Here is a 14684-nt window from a genome sequence, read left to right as displayed (position 1 = left end):
CCTTGTTGCTTCACATGCAGCAGCAAAAGCTCTTTAAAGGATTTTCTTTACAGAAAGTCTAAAACAACTAAAGCAACAATAGCATATCGTGGGTTGGGGTGTTATCGTTTCCAAGGCGACACCAGACACAACTCGTGAGTCACGACTAAATCCCCCGTCTTCATTGCCAGGAGGAAATCATGTGACCCCCACCCCCAAACCCTTCTATCCACAAACACCAAAAATAAAGGAAGTTCCCATAGCAACATCTAAACGACCAGAAAATCTCTCTCCATAGCAGTACTACCCCCACCAACTGATGAAGATAGGAACCAGACAGAGAGCAAAGGGAATTGGCAGACTTCATTACTAAAAAAAAAGGGGGCAAGTTTTTTTAAAAGACATACAAGTGTGTGGTTGAGTATTCCTGTGAAGAGGAGACACTCTACTTGAGGAAGAACTTTTATCTTTTGAAGAAGAACCCATATTGTGAGGAAAAGCCAGCTTTCTCTTTCAACGAAATCACTCTCACTGCAATTTACAAGATAAAACTCAAACAAATAGACAAGGAATTTCCAGTTGAAGAACTAATCGAAAAAGAAATAGGATCAGATTTGAAACAAAATGGGACAAAAGAGAAGTGTAAACTTTGGATAGGTTTTACGACAAACTTTTATGCAAACTGTGGTCCGCTGAATTTTCTGAGAGGAAAAACTAACAGAAAATTACTTTTTGTAGCAGTGCAGCCCACCTGATAACGATTCAGGTCTCATGTGGCCCGCTTCTCGAAATAAGGAGCATATCGGTCATTGCTTGCTCACAATAACCCAAGAGCGTCTCACACAAGATTTTAGAATCTACAGCTGCGAACAATACAAGAAAGGAATAAATATGAAGTTAAAATGGGAATTTGCAGTTCCGTGTTCAACTCCCAGGGGACGTTTTTATTTCTAAATAGACAGCCTGTTTTAATTATTGTGATTTATCGTACTTTTCATTTATTTGTTCAGTAAAAATACTTATGTTTTAAGACATTTTTAATTCGTCCAATTATATAACATCTTTCCTTGTCTTTGTACATTTTTCTCCATCCTTCCTCACTCGGATTTCTAAGTCTCTTGCTTAACGTTTTCTGTACATCTTCTCCGTCTCTTGTAACTAATACAGTTGATAATTATTAATGTTATTACCCAGAACCTTAGTGAAGGCGGAGGTATTGTTTTTTGTCGTGTTTGTTTGTCTGTCTGTGAACAAGATTTCTCAAGAACCGCTGAATGGATTCGGATTAAAATTTCAGAGATAGTTGGCCTTGTGGCTGGCACGAATTGATTAGATTTTGGGATCGATCCGGTACCGGACAAGAATTCTGGATTATTTTTTTTGTATTTTTACTTAATTTTTGAGAGCGGTCGAGTTCACCTTTAGTATTCTCGTTTGTGAGAGCAGTCGAATTTATTTCAAATATTCCCATTTCAAAAATCATCTGTGGCTAATCGTTGAGAGGACGTAGGTGTTGCCTTGGCGGAGGTTTGCGCCAAGTTCTCCTGCTATTATTAAAGCGACGAGCTGGCAGAATCGGTAACGCGCTGGACGAAATGCTTAGCGGTATTTCGCCCGTCGCTGCGTTCTGAGTTCAAATTCCGCCGAGGTCAAATTTACGTTTCATCTTTGCAGGGTCGATAAAATAAGTACCAGTTGAACACTGAGGTCGATGCAATCCACTCACCCCACCTCTCCCTAGCTGCCCTTGTGGCAAAGTTTGAAACCATTCCTATTATTATTGTGGATTAGCAAAATCGGTAAAGTGTCAGACAAAAATGGTTTACTGGAATTAGTTGCGGCCGCTTACGATCCGAAACACACACACACACATTCTTCCTGGAGAGAGAGAGCGGAGAGAGAGAGAGAGAGAGAGAGAGAGAGAAAGAGAGAGCGGGAAATGACAGATTGATCCTTTAATTTCCCGTATTCTTTACATCTTTGCTTTCTTCCACCACTACTACTACTACACTACAACTACTGCTGTTACTACTACTACTACACTACAACTACTGCTGTTACTACTACTGCTACCACTACGTACATTATTATTGAAACTGACTCCCGATATACGTAGTCGTGCAGTGTGTATTGGCTATAAACAGGAACACGCTCATCGGTTACTATGGTTACCAATAGAGCCAGGGATGTTTATTCCTGAAATTTGATAGAAATAGATGTGCTGGTAGGAGAGGGATGGGGCGAGGGTGGTGATGGTGGTTGCGGTGGGTTGCGGTGGAGGCGGTCTTGGTGGTAGTGGTGGTCGTGGTTATGGTGATGGTCGTGATGGCGGTGATGGTGGTTGTGGTTTTGGTAGTGGTGGTGGTGGTGGTGACGGCGATGATGATGGGAACGTATGGATGAAGACAGCTTCAACATCATTCATATACCCCAGCACACACACACACATTCACATTTGGTATTATTAGGTACGTTACACAATCTCCTACAGCTCCATTCTTCATCGATATCGATCTGAGAAGAATCAATAGTCAGTAAATAAGTGATCGGTACGAAGCCGAGCCAACGGGGTAGCCTCTTCTGCAGCGGGTGGAGTAAATTCCAGATACAGAAGCAACTGCAATTCCCCACATCTGGGCCAAGAAAAAGGGAATTTTACAAATCCATTCGGAGGCACAGGCGTAGCTGAGTGGTAGGAAATTTGCTTCCTATTCACATGGTTCTGGGTTCAGTCCCACTGCGTGGCACCCTGGGTGAGTGTAACTTGACTGTAGCCTCAGGCTGATCAAAGCCTTGTGAGTGAATTCAGTAGATGGAAACTGAAAAGAAGCCTATCGTGTGTGTGTCTGTGTGTCCAACCAATGCTTGGCAACTAGTGTTGGTTTGTTTACATCCCTGTAACATAGCAGTTCGGCAAAAGAGACCGGTTAAAAAAAGTGCACTGGGTGTCGATTCGATTACAAATTCTTCAAGGCGGTGCCCCAGCATGGCCGTGGTCTAATGACCGAAACAAAAGATTAAAAGAAAATATGCCGCTTATATTGAGGGGACGTTCAAGTCCAAGACCAAAAGGATTAAATCAATTCTTCGTGGGGGGTCGTTGTTTTTTTTCTTCTTTTCTTTACAGAGATCGTCAAGGGAGAGATTTCGCAAATAAAAGGCCCTGACAGAACTCCCTACGCTTCTTCAATGTCAGTCATGGACAAACTGCAGGCCGCAGGACTTTCTGAGTGGCACGCTTAATGAAATATTACTTTGATTAATTTTCATTAGTGAGACCCGCCTTATGATGCTCCATGTCTCCTGAGGCTCGTTTCTCGAAAATGGTTGCCCGTGCCTATTTTATGTGGTCGCTCGATCTGCTAGAGATAGAAGTAAAACCGCCTTCAAATCACAACCTACCATCGTTTTATTATCTCTTTTTCTTTTAAGGAAAAAGACGTCATATATGCCCAGGTTCCATTTGTCATAGAAATGGATGGTCATGGTCGGGAGGCCTCTGATCAATAGGTCTACATGATGGCGGTTGAGCTACGGACAAACAACAGCACAAACACCGCAACATGTAGACATAAGACACATGGAAGCATGAGATATGTGGGCGTCACATGGAGACCGATATTTGAAAACATTTGGCACATGGAGACATCGGACATATGGAGACATTTTTTTCTATCCTTTATTCCTGTCACACACGCAAAAAAGGACGCGAGTCCATGACGGAAACCAGTGGAATCCCGAACGAAAGGTCTTCTGCTGTTTGGTCAAAGTAGTTTTCAGTTCAAATGCCACTGGACCCTACTTTGATTCGACTCTATATGGAATGCATGAGGCCGATCCCGTCAACTACATATGGACTTGTAGATGCGAGGGTATTCACCCAGGGTGGCTCGAGGCGGCTCCGTCCAACGAGTTCACCACGTCCCTCACCAATGCCGATCACACCCGACGGTCGGCCACAGTCGAGGCTGTAATGGACACCCGCCCCCGGCTCCACTGTCGAAGTCCATAGACGCGGCGTAGCGTAGTCGCCATTTGCTGTTGAGGTGCAGCGTTCATGTTCGGAGTTTCAGTGGGAATGCATGTTCACATGTGGCCCCTGGTCACATGCATGCACACTATGGGATAGTGTGATACACAAGCAGCTCATCTTGCCGTCATCTACCGTCTGTCGCAGAGGATTCGCTGACCAATTAACCGCCGGTTATCGGAGCAAACGTAGCCACGGTTGAAAGCGGGTTCCAGAGACATGATGCTTCAGCAAAAGCCAATAGGTACCTTCATTCTCAATGGTCTTCCAGCAAGCCGGACACCAACCCGGAATCTCCGAGGGACCGTGCTATTGTTAGATATGGTAGTACCTACAGTAGATTCATCCGTCCTTTTGACAAGTCTTGTTTTTAGTCCAGGCAAGCCTAGTGGGGCTGCCAGTTTCGTCACCGACGACTCAACAATGCAACAGGTTTCCCTGGAGTCTATGTTACCTGTAGCAATCAGGGGAGACCTCACAGGTGACCTGACACACCGACTGCATATAGACTGGATGTGGTCGATCATATTGGCTATACATGGACTGAAAGTGGTCGATCATATCGGCTATACATGGACTGAAGGCGGCGAGCTGGCAGAATCATTAGCGCACAGGACGAAGTGCCTAGTGGTATTTCGTCTGCCGTTACGTTCTGAGTCCAAATTCCGCCGAGGTCGACTTTGTCTTTCATCCTTTCGGGGTCGATTAAATAAGTACCAGTTACGCATTGGGGTCGATGTAATCGACTTGATCCCTTTGTCTGTCCTTGTTTATCCCTTCTATTTTTAGCACCCTGTGGACAATAAAGAAATATACATATACGGACTGCGTGTGAACGATCTCGTCGACTATATACGGACTGTATGCGAGCAATTTCATGGACCGTGTGGTTTCTGCAACAAATTCCTGTGGTGGAATTGCGTCAATATGAGAAACAAAAGCCAATCAAAATAAAACAAAGAATTTAAACGCATTTCTGTGCCCAAAGTGGTTTCAGAAAACCAACAAATGAATAATTAAATAAGGCACAAAAATGAAAGAACAGAGAGAAATCACATCCCAGTCTGGCTTTCACATCAAACGTCGGCTCTCACGTGGAATGGCCTCATGAGAGAAGAATCAGGCCAAGTACTCTCTCATTGCTGCAATAGAAAGAGGCGAGTATTAAATGTTAGTCAGCAACCGAAAGAGTAATTATTAATTAGCACTTTAGAGTTTAAGAGACGAAATTAAGAGGGAATCAAATTAAAAGTGAAAATAAATAAATAAATAAATGTATGCTTCACTAAAAAGTTTCGGCAGGAGACATCATCATCATCATCATCATCATCATCGTCAGCATCAGCATCAGCAGCAGCAGCAGCAGTAGCAGCAGTTGAGAATATTACGTCATTTATTCTAATTGCTGATAGAGTGCAAAAACGTTTGTGGTTAGTCGCTGTCCTCGTCGCTAGGTGGGGACACCATCAATAAAAAAAAATTTTAATTGCAGCTCTTTAAAAATTGTCAATTATACTCTTACTCTTTTACTTGTTTCAGTCATTTGACTGCGACCATGCTGGAGCACCGCCTTTAGTCGAGCAAATCGACTCCAGTACTTATTCTTTGTGAGTTTAGTACTTATTCTATCGGTCTCTTTTGCCGGACTGCTATGTTACGAGGACGTAAACACACCAGCATCGGTTATCAAGCGATGTTGGGGGACAAACACAGACACACAAACATACATATATATATACACACATATATATATATATATACATATATACGACGGGCTTCTTTCTGTTTCCGTCTACCAAATCCACTCACAAGACTTTGGTCGGCCCGAAGCTATAGTGGAAGACACTTGCCCAAGGTGCCACGCAGTGGGACTGAACCCGGAACCATGTGGTTGGTAAGCAAGCTACTTACCACACAGCCACTCCTGCAAAATAAAATAAAATATATGAATTATTATTTATTTTTTTACATTAATGTCCCAAAAGCTGAAGAGAATCGGAATTTATCGACCACTTCAGACACGGACTTCTTTGGGCCCCGGGCATTTATGTGCACGCATGCGCGTTTGTTCATTACGTATTTATCTTTTTTTTATGTTTCAGTCTGTGGAATGCGATCATACTGGAGCACCACTTCGAAGAGTTTAGTCGACCTTACCGATTCCACTATTTTTTTAAAAGCCTGGAACTTACTCTGTCTAGATCAGATTCTTGTATATTGAGCACTCGGTCTATCAAAGAATTCTTATAAATGTCACCTATATCTCACGTGTGTGTGTGTGTGTATGCATGTATATTTATACGCAGTCGCACTCAGTCATCTAATTAACCAGCTGGAGGTCATTCACCATTCCTCATTTAAGTGTTTTAATACTAACGAAAACCACACACACACATACACACACAGAGAAATACTTGTACATACACGTACATACGTGTACATGTCAGTACACATACACACACACACGTACCCAATCACCCATCTTCATTTTCTTTTTGAATCCCCAATTACCTACCCTCATATCCCCTTTCTCTCTCTCTCTCTCTCTCTCTCTCTCTCGCACACACACAATCAAACAAACGTACACACCACAGATGTAAAATAATTCACTATACTCATTAGGTTAATGATGATGATGATGATGATAATGAATACTATTTTATTACACCTCAACACCCTCCTATACACACATGTACGCCAAACTATTCCAGCTGTAAACACACACAAACCAAATTCACATAAATAGGCGTTTCGGTGTGTGTGTCGGGGGGAGGCGATAGCAGGGATCAATTTAATATATATTCTCCCTCCACCTACCCCTATGTAGTCTTGTCTTCTGAGGTGATAATCGTTTACATTCTTTGAAATGTTCCTTTAGCCATCTTTGTTCTTAGCCATCTTTATTCTTAGTCTTCTTTATTCTTTGTGTAACTTCTTCACGGCAACGTTCCCGGTTTATCATTTTGTCCTGAGTTCTTGCTTTTTATTTTTGTTCTCCTTGCTCAGGCTTCTGTCCATCTACCTTTATATCAGCTTCCTTTCATTCTGTCTTACTCATAACCATTGTTCTTTCGTGCATTCATACTCAGGCCTTCCTTTATACTATGCTATTTTTTTTTTTACATCAACGTGTTCTCGTAATTTCTCTCTGCTGTCTGCCAACAACGCTGTACCACCAGCATATCTTAAAATTATATATGTTCATGTTTGTAACTGCGAGTCTATTGATTTCATTTGACTTTCTGAATAAATATTCAATATAGGTATTAACCCTTTCGATATCAACCCGGCTGAAACCGCTTCTGGTTCTGTAGTACAAATGTTTTGTTTTCATAAGTTTTGAATTAAAATCTTCCACCAAACTTTAGTCACGATTTATGCTCTTAACCCGAGCTTAATGATAACTAAATTATTTAACTAAATTCTTTGTTATATTCAAAATTAATTGAAAGAAACAGAGAGCATCTCAAAATAAATACGGTAACGAAAGGGCTAAACAGGTGTGGTGATAAAACACATCCTTATCTTACACCTTTTAATTCTGCTGGTTCCGACAATTCCTGGTCTAATATCATGGCTGTCTTTCAGTTCCAATTTATCTTACAGATTATTCCTTCTAATCCGGCCTTTTCTAAAGAGATGATGAGCTTTGTGGCATTCACAGTGAAATACGTTGGCATACAGAATCTATGAAGCAAGCAAGCAAGCAACTAGATCTTTCCATGCTTGCATTTGTTTTTACGCCTGACCTTTGAAGCAGAAGATGGCGTCACTTGACCCCCGTTGGCCCAGCATCCAAATTGCTCCTCACTGACTCTTGCATTTATGTTGCTTTCTATTCTTCCCAATATGGTTGCCAGAAATATTTTAAGAGTACAAGACCAAATATTACAGCCTGCACAGTTCTGTGTTCGCATATATATATATGTATGTATGTATATAAAATCAACATTACGCACATCGTTAATTTAATCTGATCTATTGAGTGCCACTCGACTCAGACAATGCCATTCCCGTTGCTATGTGTTTGTCTAAGCTGGTTCTTTGTATTCAATCTGAGCGAAACTGGTGATTTAAAAGACCAGACCTGCTTCCTCTTAAAAACCGCATATCCACTTGTCAGACTTCCTGCTGTGACCACGTGATACAGATGAGATAATAAAATCATTGTTAGCTACTCAAAACAAATGAAAACATTACATATTGTCTTTAATGGTTTCGACTTTTTGTTTCTTTAACCTATATATACACACGCACGCGCGCACACGAATGTATGAATATTTTAAATATAACATTCATACTCACATTCGTGTATATATTAGACATAAACGCATACATATCTACACACATGTATATATACACACCCATACATACAAACGAACACACATATTTATATATACATTACATTCTCTGTTCAATTCCTCTTGGAGTCGACTAATTTTTATCCCTCCGATGCCGTTTATTTAACCGACTCCACACACCACAGAGGTCCATTACACATTTACACACACGTTTGTATGCATGTTTGTAAGTATGCGTGTTGGTCACCTGTGGATATTTGACACAAAGTTTAGAACCGATGCTGGGTCAAAAAGGTAACTTAGCCATTCCATCGAATAAATATCGATAAATTCTGCACTAGAATAAATGCTGGGATTCATAGAATCAGCAAATTACCATTGCTAGCGTCGCAGCGAAATTAGTGAAACGTGTGTGTGTGTGATGACAAAACACACATCACACCTTAATTGACCTAATCGATGCATTGGTATTGATCTACAATGAACCAGAGATTAGTTGGGGGTCTTTTGGGGAATAGCATACAGAGATCGTGTCACAAATGAGGAAGTGAAAAGAAGAATAAGGCAGGCAACAGGGACCTATGAGTATGCGTGATTGCCCCCCTCCCCCCCGCACCATCACTTGAGAACTGACGTAGGTGTGTTTTCGTCCCCGTAAACTAGCGGTTCAACAAAAGAGAACGACAGAATAAATACTAGGCACACAAAGAATAAGTCCTGGGGTCGATTTCTTCGGCTAAAAACAAGTAAAAGAATAAAAGAATATGTATGATCCTTTCTAGGCTGAACACATGCATAGCCATTTACACTCACATAACCATTTACACAGATACACACACACACACACTATATATATATATATATATATATATATATATATATATATATATATATATATACGCGCGTACTTGATGTGTGTGAGAGAGAGAAGCCAGAGGTGAAGCGTGGCCTTAATAGCTAAAACAAGAGAACGTTGTGGCGCGTGTGATTCTCTTTCAATCGTTCGCTCCCGCAGAGTAACAATCACGTGATCACTGCTTTAAAAAAGACATTATAAAAAGTCAAACGTCCCGAACATTTGACATGCATCAATTCATGTAGTTTGTTGTTGTCGTTGTTGTTGTTGGTGGTGGTGACGTCACTGTTGTTCTCTCTTTGTTTTCGTTTTTGCGCTTGTTTCTGTTTTTGTTCTTCGCGGTTTCGTCTGACCCCGATCCATAATCACCGTCTCCCCACCACCACCACCACCATCGCCTTAGATGCTCCTCATACACCCACAAACTGGAAACAGACGAGAAAACCATTTGCTAAAGCTTTTGGATGGGTTCTGCTGCTGGATCGAGAAAGAAGACAAGGAAAGTCTTCTATTGTGTGCTACAATCATTCATTTCTCTCCACCTTACAATATATATATATATTTATATATATATATCTTTTACTTGTTTCAGTCATTTGACTACGGCCATCGACTACAGGCCCTATTCTTTGTAAGCCTAGTACTTATTCTATCGGTGTCTTTTACCGAACCGCTAAGTTACGGAGACGTAAACACACTAGTATCAGTTGTCCGGCGATGCTGGGGGGACAAACACAGACATACAAACGCACACACACACACACATATATATACATATACATATGTAGTGATCCTATAACGGTGCGCGCGCGCGCACCGTCCATTTTCTATTTCGCGCGTGCGAGTGTTGGTGCCTTCACCAAGGCACAGAAAGGAAGGGCCCTCTCGCGCATGCGCGAAGCACCGGAAGAAGAACCCTATTGCCTACGCAGCAGTTAGCGAGGCAAGGGGGTCGTAGAACGTTTGACCGCTAGCAGCAGCAGCGGCGACTTGGGACATGGCTATCGAAGGTACTACACGTATATTCTCTCTGTCCGTATTTGATAGCAGTCGGCCGAAGACTTTTAACCTGAATTGTTGCAGTCATCATCTTCTTCCTCCGGACGCCATTTTTGACCCGTTCTGTTTTTAGCGGCTGAACATTGTAAATATTACAATCGATTAACTTTCAGCCTTGCGCGCCCAGAACCAAGGACATCAGATATACCACTGATCACTCACCATAAGAGAATAAAGTAGTTATATATATATTACGTTTGCGTCTTGTTGTTTCTGACTGGTAGAATTCTGGATTATTAAAGCAACGGCTAGTGATTGCTTTCTTGTACCCCGAAAGTACAAGAGAAGATATTCACTCACTAAGTTCGTTACACATATATACGACGGGCTTCTTTCAGTTTCCATCTACCAAATTAACTCAGAAGGCTTTGGTCGGCCCGACGCTATAAAAGAAGACACCTGTCCAAGGTGCTACGCAGTGGGACTGAACCCGAAACCATATGAAGCAAGCTACTTACTACACAGCCACTCCCTCACCTATATATATATATATATTATGCCAGTGCTCAAGCATGGCCACAGTCAAATGACTGAAATAAATAAAAGAGTTAAAGCAATTCTATAATAATTTAGCCTCGCTGTCAAATTAGGCCCACGATGGGATTTTTTTTCCGTAGCTAAGGATCCTGATTGAATCGATCAGTTGTATAAGTATTTAACAACCCTCTATCCACCCACCTTCACCGCCTACTTTGCCTGGGAGAGTCTTGGGAGTAGAGTCCCTCAACATCTCCACAATAGGGTTCTATCAGATGCAACCGCCATTAGGCTGGCTCTCCAAGCGTGACCAACTGAGATAATGGATATTAACCAATCATCTCATTCTTAGTATTCACTCCAAGGCGCATTTATTCTTTTACTTGTTTCAGTCATTTCACTGCGGCCATGCAGGAGCACCGCCTTTAGTCGAGCAAATCGACCACAGGACTTATTCTTTGTAAGTCTAGTACTTATTCTATCGGTGTCTTTTGCCGAACCGCTAGGTGACGGGGACGTAAACACACCAGCATCGGTTGTCAAGCGATGTTAGGGGGACAAACACACACACACAAACACATATATATACATATATACGACAGGCTTCTTTCAGTTTCCGCCTACCAAATCAACTCACAAACCTTTGGTCGGCCCGAGGCTATAGTAGAAGACACTTGCCCAAGGTACCATGCAGTGGGACTGAACCCGGAACCATGTGGTTGGTAAGCAAGCTACTCACCACACAGCCACTCCTTCGCTGTTCAACAGTATCCACCAAATTCTCTCACCTAAAGGGTAACTAAACGTTGTTTATTGAAATACTAAATCATGTGACTAACTCATTTACATAACGGTAGGAAGCTGAATTCTTGTCTATAATCACTGAAATAATAATACATTGTGACTTATGAAGATTTGATTTCAACCTGTATTCTTTTAAATTTTATTTTGTGCCCATTTTTTATCATGCCTTTGCGCGGGGTTTGCTAGTTTTTCTGATACGGTCTTAATATCACTCTAAACATTGTATTTCCCCACCTAAAAATGCTAGCCAATCACCATTAGGGAATATTCCCTGAATATTCCATCTTGGCGCCAATATGGTATTTGAACTCAGGACGAAAACATCCGGAAAAGATGGCGCAATTCATCTCGACAGACATTTTAAGAATCACACACACACTTATATTAGTAAAGATGTGCAGAAACGAAAAAGAAAAAAAAAGGATCACCCAACAGTATGAGAGTTAAGTGTATTAACTGGTTAACTGAACCTCACATCACTTAAAGTTTCGAAGAGTTGAATCAGGATCTACCTCTTCTAGGATCTAATATTTCTGACCTGAATCATCTGAAGAGCTACACCGTTATATATAATGTAAATTTTGTTTCCGTTTGAACGCCTGAAGGCAAAGCACTCAATACATAAATTAGAGTAGACGCATTAATTGAATTAATAACTCGCACAAGACAAGCAGTATTGCCTTTATGTTGGATCTGTCTGAGAGTGCCAGATGACTTCTAAATTGACGAAAAGAGGTCCAGTCTTGTGTAATATGTATGAATGCACACACACACACACACACACACACACTATATATATATGTATATATATATATATATACAGAAAGAGAGAGAGAGAAAAAAGTAGGTGTAATTAAGTAAAACTGTAAACCTATTGAACGTACTGTACATCTAATCGAAAAGACCATTGTTGTTAGTGTCTGAAAATTACATTAAGTGTACTCCAGTCTCTGGAATACTCCGCCAATCACTATTTTTCTAAACATAGGCTTTTCAGTTGATCAAATACCTTAAATATTCATCACTGGAAGCGACGGAGGCTCCTTTTATTCTTAAAAAAATTTTTAACAAAAAACTGTGCAAGTCTTCAACGGATTTCCTCCTTCCGGTTCTGTCTTTACAAGATGGCTGACAGAAACATATGTGAAATAAGTTAACAATAAAAATAAATATTTCCTGCATTTTGCATAAAACACTGTTATTTACGGATTAAAATGGTAAGCAGCGAAGAAAGAATAATTAGATTCTTTTTTGTTATCGGTCTTCGCTATTTTGGTCGTGGGTGCCATTACTCATTTTGTGTGTATGTGTGTATATATATATATATATATATATATATATATATATATATATATATATATATATATATATATATGTATATATATATATGTATATGTATATGTTATGTATATATATAAATGTATATATATATACGTATATATGTATGTGTGTGTATATATATATATATATATATATATATATATACGTATATATGTATGTGTATATATATATATATATATATATATTATATATATATATGTATATGTATGTATATATATAAATGTATATATATATACGTATATATGTATGTGTGTGTATATATATATATATATATATATATATATATGTATGTGTGTGTATATATATATTATATATATATATATATATATATATATATATATACTCACGAGCGTATACACACACACACACACCACATTTAGATTAACACTATATGTGATTCTTGGAACGGGTGTGTATGATACAGTATGTTGATTTGCGTGCGAGTGTCTGTTTATAGACATATATAGACATATATACATACATGTTTGTGTGTGTATTTATTATACACACAAACGCTTTTACATAAATATTCATCTTGTATAAACAGTAGTCGTTAACTGCGCGCACATAAGCGCGCGTACACGCAAAGACATATATAAGTGCGACTTTGGGGAAATTTTTGCGCGCACACACACACTGTATGTATGATTCATCAATCTCGGAAACTGAAGAGAATATATGTGGAAGAGGACGATGAAGGGTAACTTCTGAAATAACTGAAGTCGAAGCTCTGACTTGTAGCCTCAGCGGCAGAATATATATATATATATATATATATATATATATATATATATATATATATATATATATATATATATATATATACATACGTGTGTGTGTGTTCGTTGTTAGCGACGGAAGCAGTATTATTTCAAAATAGCACTCCGTGTATCGAACTTAACGTGAACATACTGTAGAAAGCCAGAAAACTGGTATTCGAAACGAGAAATAAACGTATAGTGCTAAAAAGCACAGAAATGCATCAGCAGCAGATGAAAAGCATCCAGCAGCGGTCACTGAATTGCTTAATTTAGATTTCTGCTTCCTGAGCATCATCAGTAGCCAGCATCCACTGTGTGTGCGAATGTGTGTGTGTGTGTGTGTGTGTGTACACGCATGCATGCATGCATACATACATACATACATACATACATACATACATACATACATACATACATACATACATACATACATACATAAATAAAAGTATAAAGAAAGGTTGAAAATGTTATTGGAGTTTTTAAAATGATTTGTCTGAATTAATTTAACCGGTTTCTTATTTTCATGATTTTCAAAATTAGTATGAGATGGAAAGACCTGGAGGACAAGGCTTAGGGAAGTACGGCATACGTCCAAGCCTCTCCATCTGAAACCCGTGATAATCTAAGACAGAATACGGAATTAACGAGATTCTTTATTCAGAACCACTACAATCGTTTCGACGCATTCGTGCATGAACTACAAATGCAAGATTGCGTCGAGGCAGTTGCAGTGGTTTTGAATAACAAATCTTGTTAATTCCGTATTATGTCTGTGATGTAAGGTGTGTGTGTGTGTGTGTGTGTGTGTGTGTGTGTGTGTGTGTGTGTGGTATTTGGCACAATTTTAGCTGTTTTTTCCTCTCCAAAGATTGAGGAACCGAAATAACTGCTTCTAACTGACCCATATTGATCTCCGAAGGAAACAAATACTCTATTAAACATTATGCAAGTATAATTAAGACGGTCATTAGTATTAAAATAGTTCATGTGCGAAGCATTAGGAAGCTAAACTAATTATTTGGTAAGAGAGAAAATAAAAAGCAACATTTGTTAATAATTAATGGTACTTTGTGTTA

This window comes from Octopus sinensis, linkage group LG16 (genome assembly GCF_006345805.1).
Source record: "Octopus sinensis linkage group LG16, ASM634580v1, whole genome shotgun sequence".
NCBI classification, from domain to species: domain Eukaryota; kingdom Metazoa; phylum Mollusca; class Cephalopoda; order Octopoda; family Octopodidae; genus Octopus; species Octopus sinensis.
The sequence above is the reverse complement of the archived record's forward strand: the minus strand, read 5'-3'. Positions refer to the sequence as shown.